Source organism: Eleutherodactylus coqui, chromosome 2 (assembly GCF_035609145.1).
Source record: "Eleutherodactylus coqui strain aEleCoq1 chromosome 2, aEleCoq1.hap1, whole genome shotgun sequence".
Taxonomy (NCBI): domain Eukaryota; kingdom Metazoa; phylum Chordata; class Amphibia; order Anura; family Eleutherodactylidae; genus Eleutherodactylus; species Eleutherodactylus coqui.
The window spans coordinates 314,492,676-314,507,360 of NC_089838.1; the positions used below are offsets into that span (position 1 = coordinate 314,492,676).

General features: G+C 49.6%; 1 protein-coding gene across 1 annotated transcript in view; it reads left to right on the forward strand.

The window, feature by feature from the left end:
• Nucleotides 1–8,664: 8,664 nt before the first annotated feature.
• SMARCA4 (SWI/SNF related, matrix associated, actin dependent regulator of chromatin, subfamily a, member 4) overlaps nt 8,665–14,685 on the forward strand; it is a 40,931-nt gene continuing 34,910 nt past the window's right edge. Inside the window, exon 1 of the mRNA XM_066593614.1 lies at nt 8,665–8,751. The gene's annotated coding sequence lies outside the window, so the exon portion shown is untranslated. The remainder of the gene's footprint in view (nt 8,752–14,685) is intronic.

The following is a 14,685-nucleotide window of genomic DNA, read 5'->3' on the forward strand; positions in this document are numbered from 1 at the left end:
AATGAATACAGTACCAGAAACAAGCTCATGCCATAAATACAACACCAGAACCAAACTCGTAACATAAAAGGAGCACTCCATAACATACATACAGTGCCAGAACTAAGCTCATAACAAAATTAAAGCATGAGAACCAAGTTCATAACTTAAATACATAAATACAGCACCAGACCCATGCTTATAACATACATACAAAGCCAGAACTAAGCTCATAACAAAATTAAAGCATGAGAACCAAGCTCATAGCATAACTACAGCACCAGAATCATGCTTATAGCATACATACAGCATCAGAACCTAGCTCATGCCAGAAATACAGTACCAGAACCAAACTCATAATATAAAAACAGCATTGCAACCAACGTCATAAGATAAATAAAGCAACAGAACCAAGCTTATAACATAGATATGGCACCAGAACCATGCTGATAGCATACATATAGCATCAGAACCAAATCCATAAATACAGCACTAGAACCAAGCTCATGCCAAAAAAAACAGTACCAGAACCAAGCTCATAATATAAATACAGTATTGGAATCAACGTCATAACATAAATAAAGCAACATAACCAAGCTTATAACATAGATTTAACACCAGAACCAAGTTCATAACATAAATACACCACCAGAACCAAGCTGATAGCATAAATACAGCACTAGAACCAAGCCCATACCAGAAATACAGTACCAGAACCAAGCTCAAAATATAAATACAGCATTGGAACCAATGTCATAGGATAAATAAAGCAACAGAACCAAGCTTATAACATAGATACAGCAGCAGAAACAAGATCATACCAGAAATACAACATTAGAACCAAACTCATTCTAAAAGTAAAGCACCAGAACCGAGTTCATAACATGAATACAGCACCATAACCAAGCTTATAAATACAGCACAAGTACTGAACTCATAACAAATACAGCCTCAGAACCAAACTCACAACACAAATACAATACCAAGACCAAGCTCATGACATACAGTAGCAGAACTAAGTGATTATGACAGCGGCACTTTGGAACAACAGAGGTTAGGAGACAGAGCCAGGAGGAGGCTGATTCATGTAACTCCAGAAGATGCTGCCAGGTACTGAGAAAGAAGATCATCTGGCTAGGTGGACCTAAGGGGTGGTGGGTGGGATTGTCCCCAGCCTACATCTGCTTTATATACTCTTTATAAGCTGGTGGCCAGCATCCTGTGGTCCCATCTAGCTAAGGCCGGCCATGAGTACCAGTGATAGAACAATGCGCTGTATCTCTTAAATCTGTGATCTACAACTCCGGAGGTCAGCCGCTGCTTCTGTCACAAGAGGGAAGTCACATATTCCAGTTTGGTGGTAGTTGGGACAAATCTGCAGAAGCAGGAGGGAGTTTAGGCGGCCATACATGTCAGATCTAGATTGGCTGAACCTGACAGTCTTGTCAGGACCGGATGATCATCTAATGTGATTGTGGCCTCCCGAATCTCCCTCAACGGCAGACGTCAGGGGAGATAAGGATCGGGGTACCCATACTGCTTGATTGTGCCAGGTATGATGCTCGTTCGGGTCCGGAGACCCGCAGTCAGGCTTGGGACACACAAGTCCTACGTAAGACGGACACAATGAAGCAGTGTGATTCGCTTCTCACGCAGTTGGATTTCAGTTGCCCAATCCTTTTGTTCTTGAGTGATTCTCTGCTTCCAGAGGGGTCCGGCAGAGGGGTCTGGTGGAGGGGTCCAGCTGAGGAGTCCGGCGGAGGGGTCTGGTGGAGGGGTCCAGCGGAGGGGTCCGGTGGAGGGTCCGTCAGAGGCGGTCATCTCTGTCTACAGGCAGAACACATGAGCCAAGCTGAGCATTCCTGCATAGCAGCGGCCGGGAGAGATAGTTCTGCCCGTTCTGCCAATGGGGCATTTGTGAGGCGGCGCACTGACACTAGGCGAGAAGGTCTGGTTTACAATCGCTGGTCCAATTCATCAAGGTGTTGGATGCGTTGAGGTTGGGGGTCTCTGTAGGTCTTCGACCCCATTATAGAGCTTGCCATCTACACAGTGGCGCAGTCATAATGGAGCTGGAAAGGGCCGTCCCCAAAGTGTTACTACAAAGCTGGAAGTGACCGTTGTCTTTGTACGCTGCTAGGATTAAAGCGGTTGTACCAGAATTACAAGTTATCCCCTTTCCACAGGATACGGCATAACTTGCTGATTGGTGGGGGTCTCACCGCTGATCTGGAGAACGGCACTCCTGTGCCCTGCTCGTCTGTCACTGCGGGGGGTCACTTTCCCCCTCACGGTGATATCACTCTGAATGGAGTGCTGGACGCAGTCAGCGCTCCATTCATTTCAGTGGGGCTGATGGAAATGCCCAAGCGCGTGCAGGGGGTGGACAAAAATATGGAACCACCATACCAAATGCATGGGATTTTAATCATCAGCACTGAGCTGCCCTATAGACTCCTGTTTGGCTGAGATCTTCCCCGACAAATTTGTGTTTACTTCACCTCTTGCCCTGCTCTGGGTGGTTTGGGACTACAACAGCTAAGCAGCTCAAATCCCTGACCAATGGAACCTTGTTGCTCAGGCAGATGGTCACTTCTGCCCGGCACCATTTGTGTCATATTACCTCCACTTAAAATCCGTTTCTTCATGTTTTATTGAATTATGATTTATAATCCGATGTAATTTAAGGCATGCATTTCATATGGTGTTTCCATATTTTTGTCCACCCCCTGTATCTCTCTACAAGCCAATTGAAAGTTCATTGAGTCTCCTCCTCACTGTGGAGGGGTGAAGTAACCCTGCAGTGAGGAGGATGGTGGACACAGGATCCCGTTCTTGACATGTCACCAGTGAGACCACCACGATCAGCCAGTTATTCCCTACCCTGTGGATGGAAGATAACATGAACTTCTGGTCCCACCCCATTAACTTCACCCTTCACTGGACCTGAGGGGCCCGACCCCGAAAATGAGTCCCGTACAACTATCCTTCCTGCACCCCCTATCACAGCAGTCTCTATGCACTCCGGAGGGTCATGCTCTTCAGGGGGCGCCAAACCTAGGTTCACCGCTCCAGGGAACGGTTCCCCCGGCTATGCGGAGGGTGGTGATATGTCATAGGAACATCTCAGAAGTGGCATTGGGGGGCTCCGGGCTCTGAGAAAACCCCAAATCACTGAACTGAGGGCGCCGCGGCACAATCACTGACTAGAGTGAGTTCAGTTGGGTTAGAGTGTGGTGCTAATAACACCAAGGTCGCGGGTTCAATCCCCGTATGGCCCAGCTTATATAGTATCTGAAGAGCGCAGAGATGGTTTTACACGAGACAACTATCATCTGAATGGTTGCTGAAGCGTACGGCAACCGCTGTCTGTGGTAGTTGCTCACTTCTTGTGAAATTTCGCGGTCGCTGAGGCGCACGCCTCCCCGCAAAGTCGTTGGCCGGTCGTTGAAAGACAAACGATTACACCAGACCATAATTAATTAACCAGCGACCACTTTGAAGCGAACACATTCTCGCTCCTCGCCCGGTTGGAGGTCGTGTTTACACGGAACTGTCGCTTACATTCGCTCTATGGAGAGACTATTCAGCTGACAGTCCTGCCGTGTATAACCGCCCTCAGGCCGGGCGCACACCAGCGGGTCGGATTCCGGGCGGTGACCCTGTGTATCTCACCTAATTGCATTGTGGATGAGGGCGGAGGCTCGTGGCGGTCATGCGCAGTTCAGGGTTTTTTTGGTTTGTTTGTATTTACCGCGCTGTCGCTTAGCGATGACGCGGGTACCCACAGCCCTACGCAATGTTAATTTATAGGGAATGCTGTGATTTTTCTTCCGCTCCAGAATACGCAATTCGTGTCTACGAGTGTTAAGGAATATTCGAAAATACATGCCTGCCGGAATCCAAAATTGGAGTTCGGTCGTGTGAGACCCACCCTATGCTGGCTTCATATAAGTGTAAGCACAATTGCGCACGCCTTGGCACACCTTTTTTGCGCTATGATTTAGGCTTTTGCGTGCACCCGCTGATGAGGTCAGATGTGCTCTTTTTCCAGCACAATTACGCAGTGCTTCACGCATCTCCTTACGTATCGCGCACATTTGTGCCGCCCCGCTGACTTCTATCTCTGATGAGCACGTGTGCAGAAAGATGGAGCATTTTTTTTGCGCCCCTGAAAATCCGTACACAAAATACGTGCGTCTGAACGAACCCGTCGAAATCAATGGTTTTTATTCACAGCATATTACGTGCGCAAATTTTGCGTGAAGGAGCCGTTATTGCCAAGTGAAGCCTGGAGAAGCAGAAGAGGAGGGTCACGTGTCCTGAGCAGCCTCTGCGCCCCAGCAACGGGTGGCGGTTTGAGTGCCGAACGCGACCGCCGCATCCAGCGTACAGTGACAACCAGTACGAGACACAATCTGTGGCACCCATAAAAGTTGTCATTTCCCCTCCCCCACAAAACAATTTAGGGTACAAAGTTTTAGTAACTCATCAGGCACGCGTCGGCATATATTCCCGTATCATGGCGGAGGAAAGCAATTAGCGGCGACTGTAATTTTTAATTGTAATTCTTTACATTTTCAGCGCTGACTCCCGCACCGTGTTACATGGTGGCACTTTAAAAACCGGCATAGCTGGTATTGTGATGGATGCCCTTGGGTTCTTATGACATAACCTGCTCTCACTCCATTCATAGGATTACTAGGTATGTAAGAAGTTAGGGGTGCAGTGAAAACCATGGAATTGGGTGACAGCGGCTGCCAAGACGAACCTTCCACACTTTGCACATCTCAGCACCCACCATTATGTCATAGAACTACAACTACTTGATCACTCAGTCACGTGGCCGCTCTCCGCCGCAGTGGACCACTTACTGCGCATGCGTCATTTCTCCCAGTGCGGTTCAAGCCTCGCCGAGACTGAACCGCCGCATCCAGCAGCTGATTGGCAGCCGGCGAATGAATGAATGAAAAGCCACGCCCCTTTCTTCCCTGCTAGTGGTTAGCCCGCCCCTCAGTCTCACGTGACTGGCGTGTGCGAGGCCGGCGCCGCCATCTTAATTACTCCATTCATGTGGAAACAAAGGATGAGGAGCAGCGAAAGTCCTCATGAGGGGCAACGTACAGAGTACTGACAAACACAAGGCACTGCCCTATAATAACCATGTAGTCAACTGTGAAATACCCACCAAGAGAGGGACATAACAATGTACATGAAATGAGAAATATGTATAACTTTATTTATAAACATGAAAATGGACACTTTTTTAACATTTATTTTCTCACACAGTACATAATGAGACCTACAATGGTCCATACGGTAGTAACGGCACAAGTTGTTGGTTAAACGTAGGTTGGTTCCGTGGTATGACGTTCTGTTCGGCCAGGGGTAGCCATTTTCCTGTTCCCTGAATGGAGACCCCATAGTATAATGAAGTAATCGGTGTGCATTTTCCCTCCAGGTCTCAAAGACTCACTTGGGTTGGATTTTCGTTGACCATCAGGGTGGTCATGACATCCTGCAACTTGTCACAGCGGCTTTGGTCGCGCAACACTCGTTGCAGCCAAAAATCACCATGTAGCCCTAGTGTTATAGAGAATTAGCTCCGTAAGTATGGCCGGCCACAGCCTTCCGTACTCAGCTGACGGACCTGTGGCAATCAAATAGTTTCAAGAGGGTCCCGAGAACAACTATAAAAGGGTTTTCTAGGACTATACTGATGAGCTATCCTCAGTCATCAATATGTGATCGCTGGGATCCCCACCAATCAGCTGACTGAAGGGGCTGCGGTGCTCAGGTGAGCGCTGTGACATCTTCTCAAGCCTGTGATGTCATGTTCATTGGTCACATGGCCTAAAAGCTGCAATACCAGGCACTACCACTGTACAATGAACGGCGCTGTACCTGGTATGGACTGAAGCGGCAGCTGTTACTTTATTCGGCTGATTGGTGCAGATTCTACGTGGCAAATCCCTTCCGATCAACTATGGATGAGCTGTCCTGGGGATAGATCATTAATACTACAGTACTGGGAGACCCCTTTAAAGGGGAGGTGTGCAAATGTGCGAGGGGATGCATGAAGCACTGCGCAAAGCCGCGTGAAAATGAACACATCTGGACCTCATTAGGCGAAATAGCCTTTTAAACTGCGGAAGGGGTGTGTCATGCGCGAGTGTAAACTGGCCTTGCGTGCGCAAAAAAGTACGGTACTATATGCACATGCGTGCTCTACCTCATCCAAGGGGAGGGTGTGACGCTGCGGGCAACGCAGGACGAGAGGGCAGCCGGCCCGCAGTAGGCTTTAAATAGCCATTTAATTCCACGGACGGGCAGTATCACACGTGTGCGTGCACTGGCATTGAGAGCGCAAAATCTACAGTCGAGGCGCGGAGGCGCGTCCCCAAACCCTGTTCCTGCACGAATACGCTCCATTGCGGCGAGCAGATTTGCGCTGCATACGTCTGTAGATGCCCTGATAGGTGGGGTCTGGTCATTATATAACGAAAAGTGACCGGCGCTGCGGCATCATAGTGTGCGCGACTCCATACACACGCAACATGGCGGACGCCAGAAGCGTTATCCAGTGTTCTTCCTATGGCAGAGGGACGCTTGTTTCATTGCGTGAAAGACCCATTTTCCCATAAAAATCTATAAGCTTGAATATATTTAATTTAGGGCTCCTTTAGGCGGACAGATGCGTTTTTACGCACGCCTCAGCGTCTGTCCGAGGCTTTTTTGCGCATGTATCAGTGCATTTTACTGTACTTTTGCGCAGCAGATGAACTTGATTTAAACAGCTCTGTAGCCTAGTAAGTGGCAGGTATGTGACTTGTGCAGCGGACGGCACCTCTGTGCACCTTCCATAGACTTCTATGGCAACCTTTAGGGCTCCTTCACACGAGCGTCATTTTGGCGCAGTGTAGGGACGTCAAAAAATTGCATCTAAAAGAATCTATGGCTTCCTGCGGGTTTTGAAATAATCGTGCGCAATAAGTGCGATTTTTGACGCCGCGATTTCTCTCCGTCAAAGCATAGGCTAAGTCTTATCTTTCGACGGCACAATGCTGGTGGCTCACATAGACTCCTATGGGAGCCGGCCAGCAAAGGTAGGGGGAGAGGCATACTTGTGAATACTAGCCACGATGTGTTCGCGGCTGCTATTCGTTCACATGATTTAACGCCCAGATAGCTGCGATGTTTTGGCGCGGCTGAGCACTAAACCGACGCTCGTGTGCGCTGAGTGCGCAAATGCTCACAAAAATATAGCAGGTCCTATTTTTTAAGCGCACAAGGAAAGGAAGTCATTGAAATCAATGGGTTCTATTTTCTGCGTATTGCGCACGTCTGCAGGCGCCCGTATACATTAGCGCGAAAATCATTGGAATCTAGGCAGATCCGGGTCTCCTGCAGTCGGGAGCTGTATGGACGCTCTACGGAGAAATATGGCGCGTTTATTAAAGCAAATCCATTCCTATGTCACGAGGGACATTAAAGGCGGCTTCACATGGGCGTGGGTGAGGCAGTATCGCGGCGCGCAGCAGGTATACATCACATTATGTGCTTGCTGCACGCCACCGATCGCTATGTACTATTTTTGCGTGTTTGTGTGCGCAACAGGCGCCAAGATAGAACGTGCGGGGATCCGTATTCGTGCCTATTTTGCGCAGTATGTGTGAGCAGCAATATGGCAGCCTATGGGATATTGTGCGTACTACACTGTAACCGTGCGTTCCCGTGACAACAAGGGTTAAAAGTAGGGACTGACCCTCCAAGAGAGAGCGTGCGGGCCGCACAGGCTGCGTATACCGGCAGATACACCGGCGGCTCTCTCACACGAGAAATCAGTGTCCGACAACGCCTGATCGAGCGCCGGTTACACCCAACGATTGTTTTATATCTGTAAAATGAACGAAGAGTCAATGATTTATCGCCCGCCGTTTGGCGGCGTTTACACGGAACGGTTATTATCGCTCATTTTCACTTGTTTAAACGCTTTTTTGAACCATAATCGTTGCGTGTAAAAGGGTCTTTACTTATAGATGTTAAAGCGGTGTTCCATCTGGACTTTACACGGGGTGCGCCATAGAGGTCTAATAGGCACGAATGTCTGTAAATGGCTTACAGATGCAGCCGCTCTTGGCTGTTTCCGTCCTCCGCCTGGTACGGACAGGTATTTGCCCTTATGGCTGGCTGTGGTACTGCTGCTGTGGCTCAGTGGTCAGCAATGTCACCCTGCAGCACTGGGGTGCTGAGTTCAAATCTAACCACAGGTGACATTCTCATGTTCTCCCTAAATATGCACATGAGTTTCCTCTAATAATGTGCTGCTGGTTGAGTGGGACTGAGGCAATCTTTGTGGAGTATACTGGTACTGTGTAACATGGATACACATAAGGGCTGCGGCACGTGACTAATATAGCTATGTATTACTCTAATGATGAATACATTCCTGGTTCCCTCATAAAAAATACCACAGAAAACCTCCAATCATAAGCAGATGAAAATGTATGAAGGGGCATCTGCCCTTTTCCAAGATGGCGGCTCCCTCCCCCAGCCGTCTCCATGGCAATCAAAGGAGCCCGAAGCCCATTCTTTTTTCCATAGGACAAAGAAGGAGCGACGCTGTGACGTCACGACGTCCATGCTGCGCTCGGAGTATATAAGCTGGAGGGGGAGGGGAGAGCAGGTTAGTTGAGTTGTGGTAGCGGCGGGAAAGGGGTAGCTGTAGACGGCTCAGTCCCGGAGAACGGTGCCGGCCGGAGGTGCGGACAGGTGAGGAGGGGAAGCAGCTGCCGCCAGAGGGAGCCCGTCCTGTGCCGGGGCATACAGGAGGCGGAGGGGAGCGGACTGGGCAGTCATTGAATGAAGTGGGCGGGTAGTGGGAGGCGCAGCCGGGACAAAGGGGCCTGATAGCAGCGAGGAGCTCCAGGTATCGGGGGGCTGGGGGGCAGCACTGGAGGGGTGCGAGGGCTGGTGCTGTGTGGGGGCTGGGGGTGCTGCAGGGACTGGTGCAGAGCTGGGATGGGCACAGCAGGTGGATAGGGGGCATCCCTGAATGGGGCTCTGTGATTAGTTGTGCCCAGATGATGCCCACTTAGACATGAACATCTCAGGGATCTCCTCTCACCCGCTTGTGTTCTTCCTTTGTGCCAGGCATCCGGTTGTGCCCCAAAAAGTTGGTGCTGGTCCAGTTGTGCCAATGACTTGTTGGGAAGAGTAGCCGGCAAAAGTTTTCTATCATGGTCACGTTGCATGGCACTGATGATGAGGGGCACTCGTTAGTGGACCGCGGTGGGTAGACCCCTCTCATCAGAGGTTGGCATGCTGATAGTGGGCACCGTGATGTGGGAGCAGTCTGCCTCTATAGAGCTGAGGGTTACGCCCGGCACAGTGTGGTGGATGGCAGGGTCATCGTGGTGGCACACAAGTGGTGACAGGGCAATGTGAGTCAGTTGTATGAAGGGAGACGGGCATGAATGGGTATTGTCTGTGTGCCGCACGGGTACAATGGTGGGATTCTTTAGCTTGCTGCCGACTGGAGTAATTAGTATTTGCTGGGCACCGGCTGGTCAATGTGCCGCTTGTTGTGGCAGGGACGACCTACCTGCTCCTCCAGCTTGTGGCACACTGCAGGGTGAGCTGGTATTGGGCAGACGGTGCCGAGTCCATTGCTGGATGTACGGTGGTATATCGATGGGTAGGGATGTTTTATGTAATTGGTGCCCAGGTGCCAGGCAGCCAAAGCCAAATATGACCAGTGTGATGTTATGATTGTCTGGGTACCTACGAAGGGCTCCTAGAGTGGTCTAGCTGGCATCTAACATGGTCCATCGCTGGTGGGATGTTCTTGGCACAGTCTGGTAAATGGTGCGTTGATGGAATGGTATGGCAACCAATATGATGAATTGATGGGCATGAAGTGGTATATTGATGGGTAAGGATGTTTTATGTAATAAGACATGGAAGGGCACAAGTTGGTATGAGATAATTCTCGATGGTGCCAGGAGGTCAAAACCAAATGACATTACCTAGGTACCTAAGAAGGGCTCCAAGAGTGGTCTAGCTGGCATCTAACATGGTCCATCGTTGGTGGAATATTGTTGGCACAGCTTGGTAAATGGTGTATTGACGGGAATGGTATGTTTTTATGTAATCGGACATGGTAGGGCACAAGCCAGGTGGTCAAAGCCAAATGTGTCCAATGTGAAAACTGTGATTGTCTGGATACCTAAAGAAGGGCGCAAAGTGTGGTCTAGCTGGCATCTAACGACGACGGTGATTGGTCCATTGCTGAACTGGTGGTATGTTGTTGGCACAGCCTGGTAAATGGTGCATTGATGGGAATGTTATTGCCCAAAAAAAACCTTTTAAAGAGGTCCCCCAGTACTGAATTATTGATGACCTGGTGCATTGATGGGCATGAGGTGGTATATTGATGGGTTGGGATGTTTTTATGTAATAGGACATGGTAGGGATGGTGCCCAGGTACCAGGCGGTCAAAGCAAATATGACCAATGTGAAGCTGTAATTTTTTGTATACCTAGGTGTGGTCAAGCTGGCATCAAACATTTTGGTAATTGGTTCATCGCTGAGCTGGTGGTATGTTGGCACAGCCTGGTACATGGCGCATTGATGAGTATGGTGTAAGAGGTTGACGGGTCACTGGGGTCGTCCTCTGTGCTGGGTCGGTTCACACCAGGGTTCGACGCGGTTTGGATTACCATTTTCGTGCTCCGTTATGGCAGCAGGGAAAGGGAGCCCCTGCCCGATGGGCCTGTCCTGCGATGGGACGACGCTGGACGGATCTGGCTTCCCACAATGGCATCTCCCCGGTGAGATGGCACAGATGCTTCTCTGTTGTCCAGAACCTGAGGACGAATCTGCTGGAGACTCCAAACCAGAAGCTTCGGCGCGGGTCTGAGACTAAGTGGACGCGTGGCGCCACCATCTGGTCTTGATATTGCTGTGTTTCTATATACAGTATGTCTATAATTGAGGCTTGCTCTGTGCTGCCCCCGTATGTCACCCGATGGCTGGTCTTGTGGGGGCACGACGTGTATACAGACCGTGCAGCGTAATGTATGGCTACGTGGGGCCGGTGGCTCTCCGGAGTGAAGTTACGCTGATCAATTATTTTGTACGCGTTTGGTTAAAATTGATGTCTTACAATTTAGCAGCGTCGGGCGATCCGCCACATGGTGGCGCTGGATGTTGTGTCCGGGGAGGGGGGGGGGGGGGGGGAGGTCAGTTATGACTCTGTGCTGCAAGTGAACTGTTTTTGGGTGTCCTTAAAGAGGTATCCCAGGCATTCGCCGTTGATGAGCTGTCCTCAGGATTGGTTGCCCGTAGTTCATCGGCAGGTCTGCCCCTTGGGGTCCGCACCAACCGGTTCATCCTCTGGCTTGCTGTCAGTGCGGCGGGCTGGATATCTAAAGCGTTGGTCGGGGCCGGAAGTGTAATATGAGGTGTCGCAATGAATTCGCTCCCCAAGTCAATGGGAACGATGCCTTCCATTACACTTCTGGCCCTGACCGGCCATGCTGACGTCCCACCCGCCGCACTGACAGCAGGCCGGAGGATCCGCTTAGGATGGGTCATCTATAGTAAATGCCTGGGATACCCCTTTTAAAGGGAAGGTGTCATCAGAAAATGACCTGTTTTATAAATCATATTTTTGCGTTAAACGTATTTCTAAGTATTTTAGTAATTTTCTTTTTAGCTTTTGGTTACAATCTGTATTTAAAAAAATTTTTTTTTAAAAATCCTACAATCCTGCATTTTTTTCCCACTGACCACAGAACCGTATAACATAGGCAGGATGACAGTGAGAGGGGACACCTATATGCAGATAACACAGGATCCACCATACACAATAGGTGATGTCACAGCTCACCTCCTCCCCTCCCTGCACACTGACCATACAGCCATATACTAGTCAGTTACTTCTTGATCTTTGCAGCTGTCACCTCACCAACATGACAGGCAGGATGACACTGAGAGATCACACCTATATAAAGATAACACAGGAGCCACCATTCACAATAGGTGATGTCACAGCTCACCTCCTCCCCTCCCTGCAGAATGTTCCCTGCCTAAGTCACTGGAGCATGTCTAGAACAATCTCCCATACAAGTCATTGGGTCCCTCCTGTCCATTGTGTGAACGGCCCATGAGGCTGCTGTAAAGCATCTCTAAATACAACTCGGGCAAGATGGCCGCGCCGTAGTCACGTACAGACTACAGAATTAAAAAATGGAGTATGTGTCGCTATCTGGTTTTAATAGTTTCTTCAAGGACATTTTACGTGGGGCGATTATTGTGCAAAAAATCCTTAGCTTGCGCAAAACTTGCCAATCGCCGTTTGATGTAAACGTCTGCAGTGATCGAGTGCCAAACAAAATCTGCTCGCTTGTCGTTGATCGCATCCTTCATGCGGACATAAAAAGGATGGTTAGTCGACGAATAAACAAGCAATGTAAATGGATGTCGCTTGCAGGCGAGGAGAATGCTTGGTATGCCCCCGGTGCCTCGCCCCTGTCTTCATGCCCCCGGTGCCTCGCCCCTGTCTTCATGCCCCCGGTGCCTCGCCCCTGTCTTCATGCCCCCGGTGCCTCGCCCCTGTCTTCATGCCCCCGATGCCTCGCCTCTGTCCCTACCTCCCCGATGCCTCGCCTCTGTCCCTACCTCCCCGATGCCTCGCCACTGTCCCTACCTCCCCGATGCCTCGCCACTGTCCCTACCTCCCCGATGCCTCGCCACTGTCCCTACCTCCCCGGTGCCTCGCCCCTGCCCCTACCTCCCCGGTGCGCTCACTTTTGGCATCCCTGATGTCTCTTTTGGTTCTGCCATTAAACCTGCTTGTATTGTAGTGTAGACTTCCTCTTCCACGGGACGATTCTTGGCATGAAGTATCCAAGCGCCGTTTGGCAAGCATGTCAATTGGTGCTTATATTCTTTGGCTCGCACCGGAAGTTGTTCAGCCAACCAGTGGGGAGTTTTTACGCTTGCTGAAAATGATCAACTGACAAACGGGCATTCGCTGGTTTTCCGCGGATTGTTGTCCCTTTTGGGGCGAACAGACGTTGTCGCAATAATCTTCCCAATAATAAACAAGCCCTGAAGAGTTTGTACCAGAATCCACTTTTATCAGTTGGGAGACGGTGATGAGCCTGTCAGTGGGGGTCCTGTGGTTCGCACCCCCCCCCCCCTCACTATTCTCATCACTTTGGGGGGTTCTCACCCGCAGTGACGTCAGTTTGAATGGAGCGCTGGCCGCACGTACATAAGCGCCACATGTATATAGCTGCCACTCCATTAGTTTCAATGTGGCTGACAGAAATAGCTGAGCGCTTGAATGTGCGGGAGAACTGCTTATTCCCAGCAGAGCCGAGGGGTCGGACAGGGCTGTAGCCTAAGCCCAACGCTCTTCAACATCTACATCAATGAGCTGGTCGTAGCCTGGAGTCCTCCATGCCACCAGGTCTCCCCTCCATGTAGATGACCGCCTGCTACTATCGCCATCCGAGAAAGAACTGCAGGAAAACTTGCAAGTTCTGGAGAGATGCAGCACCTCATGGGCACTGCCCATCAACCCAGAGGAGAAACATAAATTAGCCCAGAAACCTAATTCATGATAAACGTCCCACTTACAGCAACCGACAATTACATCTACCTAGGCTTAGAAATCGGGGGAGTCTCAAATTGGCCATAAAGATTCTACAAGACAAGAAGCATGATATGCCGTGGACTTCTGGAGCGCCTACTGCTAACAGCACTTCAGCTCATGAATTGACCAAATAGAGCGCACCAGACTGGGTTGACCATTGGTCGCTTGAGACCATCATTGAGCCGGCAGTGTTTTGATATACCATGCCTCCTAAACTTGAGTTTCCTGACGACGATGCTATGGGAATTGGTAGAATCTTGGCCAAAATGTTTGTAAATGCAGCTGAAAGACAATTGTAGATGGTTCCTTGTGGGTTCATTTTACATCTTGGCTCCTATTCTGGGCATATCTTGCTGCCCACCTTGATTTCGGCCCAATGGAAGAGTGATGAAAACCCTTCCATTGGTTGTGGCAATGCCAAAAAAAAAGGATATGATGGGTTAGGTTGACTTCATTGCCAGGTTCCACTTGGCTCAAGCATAACGGATCTAATTGATCTTTTTGCTTACAGAAGCTCAGTCCAACTTTTTGCCAGACCCCATAGTCTTCTGTGCTGTTACTGATATTGCCGTGTCGTCCCAGTCTGTAATATGGAGGAAGATGGAGATCGGGGTAATTGGGTGACTTTTTTTTTTTCTAGTTAGAAGCTGAATGGGAAGGAATGACCCAGTTATGAAGGTTGAGTTTCCAGACTGTCTGTAACCGACACGAGCAACGTGACGACATTCGCTCTGTTTGCACTAAGTCTGGAGCGCCGTCTTTTTCCGTAGCTATTTGTACATTCATAAAAATCTGTAAACGTAAATTCTAGTTCTGGCCAAAACTGTCGATTTTTCACCTCTAGCAATTCCTTCAGAGAAATAGGACTCGGAATAGTAGCGCTTTGTGCTCTTCTGGCCAGGCCTAGGAGCTCGGTTGCCAGTGTGGCTAGAAATTAGCTGTTGACGCCTTTTTGGGTTGATTTCTAATGGTCTATGAAAATTAGTAGAATAGATGTAGAATGGTTGAATCGGGTGTCGATAGACCTCAGATGAAACGTG